Source organism: Sinocyclocheilus grahami, unplaced genomic scaffold (assembly GCF_001515645.1).
Source record: "Sinocyclocheilus grahami isolate Dianchi unplaced genomic scaffold, SAMN03320097.WGS_v1.1 scaffold261.1, whole genome shotgun sequence".
In the NCBI taxonomy this organism is placed as follows: domain Eukaryota; kingdom Metazoa; phylum Chordata; class Actinopteri; order Cypriniformes; family Cyprinidae; genus Sinocyclocheilus; species Sinocyclocheilus grahami.
This window is the reverse complement of record NW_015505440.1, coordinates 908,208-916,438: the sequence shown is the minus strand read 5'-3', so window position 1 is coordinate 916,438 and position 8,231 is coordinate 908,208.

Below are 8,231 nucleotides of genomic sequence, written 5' to 3'. Positions count from 1 at the left end.
TAAAACTTGCAGAAAATAATCAGGGCGAATATGATGCTTTGCAGAGTTGTCATTAGCAACAACTGGCTATGAAGCCAAGTTTTATCCTCATCATAAATCTATGCACAGTCCATCAAGCCGTAAACCTGTCATCGTGCCAATGACCAATAATTGAGAGCGAACTCAAGGCTTTGCAGCTCTAATGTGATTCTGATACTAGAGATCAATCTCTCTCTTCCCACAGCTCATTAATGCTCATCTTCCCACATTTGGAATGCAGTACGTGTCTGCTCTCCACTCTCCTCTCACCTGCAGGCCATTTCCAGCCCTGCCTCTGCATCTATCAGCCCACCGTCGAGATGATACGTGCCGCACGCTTGCCACGCTCTCACTGCGTAATGATGTAGACATGCTGTGCGCTTTTAAAAATATATTAACCATCTGCCCCAGGGATCTCACCCCTCCGGCAGGGAACGGCAGAATGACCGTTATGCACAGCAGCTGGCTCACAAGGCTCGGATGGAGAGCCAGGCTGCATTAATAGGATGGCAGCGCTACGCTGCTGTTTGGATACAACAGGGGTAGAGAAATATCAAGAGAGCGTCAAACATGGAGCAATCTGTGTGTTTGTAAATATAACCTGTGTATCTGCACTCCTGGGCATCGGCAGCAGAAAGCTGCACTAGTTCCAGAATATTAATCATGCGAGAAAAAAAAAAAAAAAAAAAAAAAAAAACCCCCTTCCCAACAAAGGGGGGGTTATTTGTCTATTAAAACTCAATTCCAGGCATTCTAAATTATGGACGACAAAATGCTTTTTATATTTATATAATTTAATATAGTTAAGTGTGCAGATATCTGGCACTATTTGCACCAAGTAGTATAAACAGCATTTAACTACAATTATTGCAAAGAAAATAATCTTATTTTTACAGTGAAAATAGAATCTATCGCTATTTGCGCTTAGTGAAATTAGCTTATCGCTAAAAAATACTGCTATATTCACTTAGTGTAAATAGCATATGTCGCTAAGAAAATATGCTATTTTCACTTATCTAATTGCTTAGTGTAAATAGCATACATTTTTGCACTACGCAGCCGCAGTGGAACAGCAGCGTCATTTTTATTAATTTTAACTAAGTGAATCGCCACGCCAAATTCATTCTTGTACAGGTGCTTGTACTAGTACTAGTTCCAGAATATTAATCATGCGAGGAAAAAAAAAAAAAAAAGCCTCCTTCACATCAAAGTGGGAGAAAAAAGGACAAGACAGGATGGCTGTGTCATGCACTCATACACCCTCACTCTCTCTCCATCTAACAGCATCTCGGCTTTCATCCATCCACCTGCTTCAGTCGTTTTTACATCTTCGTTCAGATGTTTTTAGTGTAAGCTCTTATGACGCATCAAATTTGGAAACTGATTTTTCTCTCATTTTTCTTATCCAGGAAAAGTAAAGGCAAGTGGCACATTGAAATTAAAAACAAAATTCTTTATATTTATTTTGTAAACCTTTATTTAAAAACAGAAACTACATACAGTAGGGTTCAAAAGTCTGAGACCACCAGTGCAAATGCTTCTATTTTGCCTTTGTTATTTAGTATTTATCATCAGAAATTATATTATCAGCATAACAATTTGAGAGAAAATATATAGTATTTATAGACTCCTTTATTTAAAAATGGAAACCAGTGGTACAGTACTTTTACTCAGTGGTGTAAAGTAACAAAGTAATAATACTTTGTTACAGTACTTAAGTATTTTTTGGGAGTATCTGTACTTTACTTGAGTTATTATATTTCAGCCAACTTTTACTCCATTTAATTTCCTAATTAAAAAGTATACTTTTACTCCGATACATTTCCCCGAAGCATATTCGTTACTTACTACAAAACAGTCAGAAGAACACAGATTGCAGGAAAACAGGTTTGATGAATCAGTGGTCTGGCGCTTGCAAGTTAGACTCCTAAAAACACCTTTGCTCATGTGCAAACAAGCGCGCGCACAGCTGCAGATGATTCATTTTCCACTCAAGTCGAGTCCGGGGTGTGCGATAATACAGTATCTTCTGCGATAATATGGTAAGTGTTGTTGTAATGATGTGCGATCTGACATTATCAAGTAGGCTATAGCACCAAATCACACACACACACACAGAGTGCACGCACATTGATTTATTTGTCTATTAAAACTCAATTCCAGGCATTCTAAATTATGGACGACAAAATGCTTTTTATATTTATATAATTTAATATAGTTAAGTGTGCAGATATCTGGCACTATTTGCACCAAGTAGTATAAACAGCATTTAACTACAATTATTGCAAAGAAAATAATCTTATTTTTACAGTGAAAATAGAATCTATCGCTATTTGCGCTTAGTGAAATTAGCTTATCGCTAAAAAATACTGCTATATTCACTTAGTGTAAATAGCATATGTCGCTAAGAAAATATGCTATTTTCACTTATCTAATTGCTTAGTGTAAATAGCATACATTTTTGCACTACGCAGCCGCAGTGGAACAGCAGCGTCATTTTTATTAATTTTAACTAAGTGAATCGCCACGCCAAATTCATTCTTGTACAGGTGCTTGTACTAGTACTAGTTCCAGAATATTAATCATGCGAGGAAAAAAAAAAAAAAAAGCCTCCTTCACATCAAAGTGGGAGAAAAAAGGACAAGACAGGATGGCTGTGTCATGCACTCATACACCCTCACTCTCTCTCCATCTAACAGCATCTCGGCTTTCATCCATCCACCTGCTTCAGTCGTTTTTACATCTTCGTTCAGATGTTTTTAGTGTAAGCTCTTATGACGCATCAAATTTGGAAACTGATTTTTCTCTCATTTTTCTTATCCAGGAAAAGTAAAGGCAAGTGGCACATTGAAATTAAAAACAAAATTCTTTATATTTATTTTGTAAACCTTTATTTAAAAACAGAAACTACATACAGTAGGGTTCAAAAGTCTGAGACCACCAGTGCAAATGCTTCTATTTTGCCTTTGTTATTTAGTATTTATCATCAGAAATTATATTATCAGCATAACAATTTGAGAGAAAATATATAGTATTTATAGACTCCTTTATTTAAAAATGGAAACCAGTGGTACAGTACTTTTACTCAGTGGTGTAAAGTAACAAAGTAATAATACTTTGTTACAGTACTTAAGTATTTTTTGGGAGTATCTGTACTTTACTTGAGTTATTATATTTCAGCCAACTTTTACTCCATTTAATTTCCTAATTAAAAAGTATACTTTTACTCCGATACATTTCCCCGAAGCATATTCGTTACTTACTACAAAACAGTCAGAAGAACACAGATTGCAGGAAAACAGGTTTGATGAATCAGTGGTCTGGCGCTTGCAAGTTAGACTCCTAAAAACACCTTTGCTCATGTGCAAACAAGCGCGCGCACAGCTGCAGATGATTCATTTTCCACTCAAGTCGAGTCCGGGGTGTGCGATAATACAGTATCTTCTGCGATAATATGGTAAGTGTTGTTGTAATGATGTGCGATCTGACATTATCAAGTAGGCTATAGCACCAAATCACACACACACACACAGAGTGCACGCACATTGATTTATTTGTCTATTAAAACTCAATTCCAGGCATTCTAAATTATGGACGACAAAATGCTTTTTATATTTATATAATTTAATATAGTTAAGTGTGCAGATATCTGGCACTATTTGCACCAAGTAGTATAAACAGCATTTAACTACAATTATTGCAAAGAAAATAATCTTATTTTTACAGTGAAAATAGAATCTATCGCTATTTGCGCTTAGTGAAATTAGCTTATCGCTAAAAAATACTGCTATATTCACTTAGTGTAAATAGCATATGTCGCTAAGAAAATATGCTATTTTCACTTATCTAATTGCTTAGTGTAAATAGCATACATTTTTGCACTACGCAGCCGCAGTGGAACAGCAGCGTCATTTTTATTAATTTTAACTAAGTGAATCGCCACGCCAAATTCATTCTTGTACAGGTGCTTGTACTAGTACTAGTTCCAGAATATTAATCATGCGAGGAAAAAAAAAAAAAAAAGCCTCCTTCACATCAAAGTGGGAGAAAAAAGGACAAGACAGGATGGCTGTGTCATGCACTCATACACCCTCACTCTCTCTCCATCTAACAGCATCTCGGCTTTCATCCATCCACCTGCTTCAGTCGTTTTTACATCTTCGTTCAGATGTTTTTAGTGTAAGCTCTTATGACGCATCAAATTTGGAAACTGATTTTTCTCTCATTTTTCTTATCCAGGAAAAGTAAAGGCAAGTGGCACATTGAAATTAAAAACAAAATTCTTTATATTTATTTTGTAAACCTTTATTTAAAAACAGAAACTACATACAGTAGGGTTCAAAAGTCTGAGACCACCAGTGCAAATGCTTCTATTTTGCCTTTGTTATTTAGTATTTATCATCAGAAATTATATTATCAGCATAACAATTTGAGAGAAAATATATAGTATTTATAGACTCCTTTATTTAAAAATGGAAACCAGTGGTACAGTACTTTTACTCAGTGGTGTAAAGTAACAAAGTAATAATACTTTGTTACAGTACTTAAGTATTTTTTGGGAGTATCTGTACTTTACTTGAGTTATTATATTTCAGCCAACTTTTACTCCATTTAATTTCCTAATTAAAAAGTATACTTTTACTCCGATACATTTCCCCGAAGCATATTCGTTACTTACTACAAAACAGTCAGAAGAACACAGATTGCAGGAAAACAGGTTTGATGAATCAGTGGTCTGGCGCTTGCAAGTTAGACTCCTAAAAACACCTTTGCTCATGTGCAAACAAGCGCGCGCACAGCTGCAGATGATTCATTTTCCACTCAAGTCGAGTCCGGGGTGTGCGATAATACAGTATCTTCTGCGATAATATGGTAAGTGTTGTGGGAGAAAAAAGGACAAGACAGGATGGCTGTGTCATGCACTCATACACCCTCACTCTCTCTCCATCTAACAGCATCTCGGCTTTCATCCATCCACCTGCTTCAGTCGTTTTTACATCTTCGTTCAGATGTTTTTAGTGTAAGCTCTTATGACGCATCAAATTTGGAAACTGATTTTTCTCTCATTTTTCTTATCCAGGAAAAGTAAAGGCAAGTGGCACATTGAAATTAAAAACAAAATTCTTTATATTTATTTTGTAAACCTTTATTTAAAAACAGAAACTACATACAGTAGGGTTCAAAAGTCTGAGACCACCAGTGCAAATGCTTCTATTTTGCCTTTGTTATTTAGTATTTATCATCAGAAATTATATTATCAGCATAACAATTTGAGAGAAAATATATAGTATTTATAGACTCCTTTATTTAAAAATGGAAACCAGTGGTACAGTACTTTTACTCAGTGGTGTAAAGTAACAAAGTAATAATACTTTGTTACAGTACTTAAGTATTTTTTGGGAGTATCTGTACTTTACTTGAGTTATTATATTTCAGCCAACTTTTACTCCATTTAATTTCCTAATTAAAAAGTATACTTTTACTCCGATACATTTCCCCGAAGCATATTCGTTACTTACTACAAAACAGTCAGAAGAACACAGATTGCAGGAAAACAGGTTTGATGAATCAGTGGTCTGGCGCTTGCAAGTTAGACTCCTAAAAACACCTTTGCTCATGTGCAAACAAGCGCGCGCACAGCTGCAGATGATTCATTTTCCACTCAAGTCGAGTCCGGGGTGTGCGATAATACAGTATCTTCTGCGATAATATGGTAAGTGTTGTTGTAATGATGTGCGATCTGACATTATCAAGTAGGCTATAGCACCAAATCACACACACACACACAGAGTGCACGCACATTGATTTATTTGTCTATTAAAACTCAATTCCAGGCATTCTAAATTATGGACGACAAAATGCTTTTTATATTTATATAATTTAATATAGTTAAGTGTGCAGATATCTGGCACTATTTGCACCAAGTAGTATAAACAGCATTTAACTACAATTATTGCAAAGAAAATAATCTTATTTTTACAGTGAAAATAGAATCTATCGCTATTTGCGCTTAGTGAAATTAGCTTATCGCTAAAAAATACTGCTATATTCACTTAGTGTAAATAGCATATGTCGCTAAGAAAATATGCTATTTTCACTTATCTAATTGCTTAGTGTAAATAGCATACATTTTTGCACTACGCAGCCGCAGTGGAACAGCAGCGTCATTTTTATTAATTTTAACTAAGTGAATCGCCACGCCAAATTCATTCTTGTACAGGTGCTGCGGTACATGAAGCGTTTCTGTTGGTTCATGAAAACATCTCCGAAACGTCTGTATTTGACAAATATTGCATTTTATTCACTTAATCTGTGATAAAGTATGCAAGTACTGTGCAAACATCTCTACGGGAAGCAGAAAGTGTCCGACTTCACATCTATACTTTCAATTGACCGATCGGTAAGCAACGCCCCCCTTAGTTGCAAACTGTCTTAGTATGACAGCTTTCAGTGTGAAAACTGTTGGGTCTTGTAAATAAAGACTCTGGATTCGAACTGTAATTTACGTGCTTTGCAGAAAACTCTCGAAACAACCTTACATGTATACCACTCGCTGGCACATCTGTGTCACTCTAGCAGCAGCCAGTGGTTACACATCAATAACCCCACATCTCCCCTTTCTATAGAACAAAGGGTATACTACCTTTTTCTCAACAGATCTTAGAGGATTATTCTGCCTCTTTTGCTGGAAGATCTGCTCCCATCTAACTCCTTGAACAAACAGGTAGTTTCAACCTTGGTGCTTGCCACTTGAACATTTGTCCACAATTATTTACATTAAGTGGTAGGGAACCTGTACCCACACCACACACAGTTCACAGGTTCAGTCTCACTGGTTTCACTATTTGCCTCCCATACTTGGTTCTACAAGTGGATGTCAAATCTGGAACGTCCTGCTTCTCTGACTCCTGAGTGATAGGGAGTGACTCAGAGCTTGCAACAGAAAGCTGATCAGGTGTTCGAATGTTGTCTTCCTTGGCTTCTGCTTGCATTTGTACCAGATGGTGACGGTTACGTCTCACAGTCCCTTGCTGAGTGTTCACAAGGTAAGACCTCGGAGCAGAGTGACTGGCAACAATTGTTCCTGATTCTTTAGCGTCAGATATCCAGACATGATCTCCTGGCTGCAGTATGCTGAGTTTTCTGGCTCTGTGACTCCTATTGAAAAGCTCTGCATCTGCATCTCTCCTTACCTTCTCTTTTGAAGAAACAGCCACGGTATCAGGGAGTACTGGATTTATCAACGATGGCAGTGTAGGCACAGTCATTCGGAACCTCCTACCCATAAGAAGTTGAGCCGGACTGTATCCATTTTGCAAGTGGATCACTCTATAAGCTAAAAGAGCAAGGTATGGATCATTGGCTTTCTTGAGAAGAGCCTTCACCGTCTTGACTGCCCGTTCAGCCTCACCGTTGCTCTGGGGAAATCTTGGGCTACTAGTTACATGAACAAATCCATATGAAGCTACAAAGGATGCAAATGAGTGCCCAGAGAATTGTGGCCCATTGTCAGTAACCAGTGTCTCTGGAACTCCATGACGCGCGAATATGGACTTCATGTGAACAATGATGTCGGTAGACCTGGTAGGTGTTAACTGAGCTATCTCCACATATCTGGAGTAGTAGTCTACCACAAGCAGGTACATCTTGTTTCCCAACATGAACAAATCTGCCCCTAGCCTTTGCCATGGCCTATCAGGGAACTGAGTGGGCATAAGGGGTTCCTGTCTATCTTTAATGCATGTCCTGCAGTTGAGGACTATTTCCTTCAGCTGATGACTTAACCCTGGCCACCACACTGACTGACTTGCCCGCTCTCGGCAGCTCACAAGTCCCAAGTGTCCCTCGTGCAATTTGTTTAGAACGCTGCTTCTCATGGCTGCTGGAATAACCAGCTTCGTGCCTCTAAGCAACAGTCTATCTTGCACAGTTAAAACAGCACATTCTGCCCAATATCGTTTCAGTATTGGGTCACTCTTGCTGCGCTCTGTCCACCCTTCAACGCACAGTTGCATCACACTGGAACAGACATTGTCACTCGTTAATTCCTCTCTCAGCTGTCCCAGATACGTTGTACTTGCTGGTAAATTTTCCAATAGTGAGTCTACATATATGTTCGTATCCTCCCAAAGTTCTCTGTCTTCTTGTGACTCACTCTGTTTTACAGGAGCGCGTGATAGAGTGTCAGCTACCCACAAGCTCTTTCCTGGCAC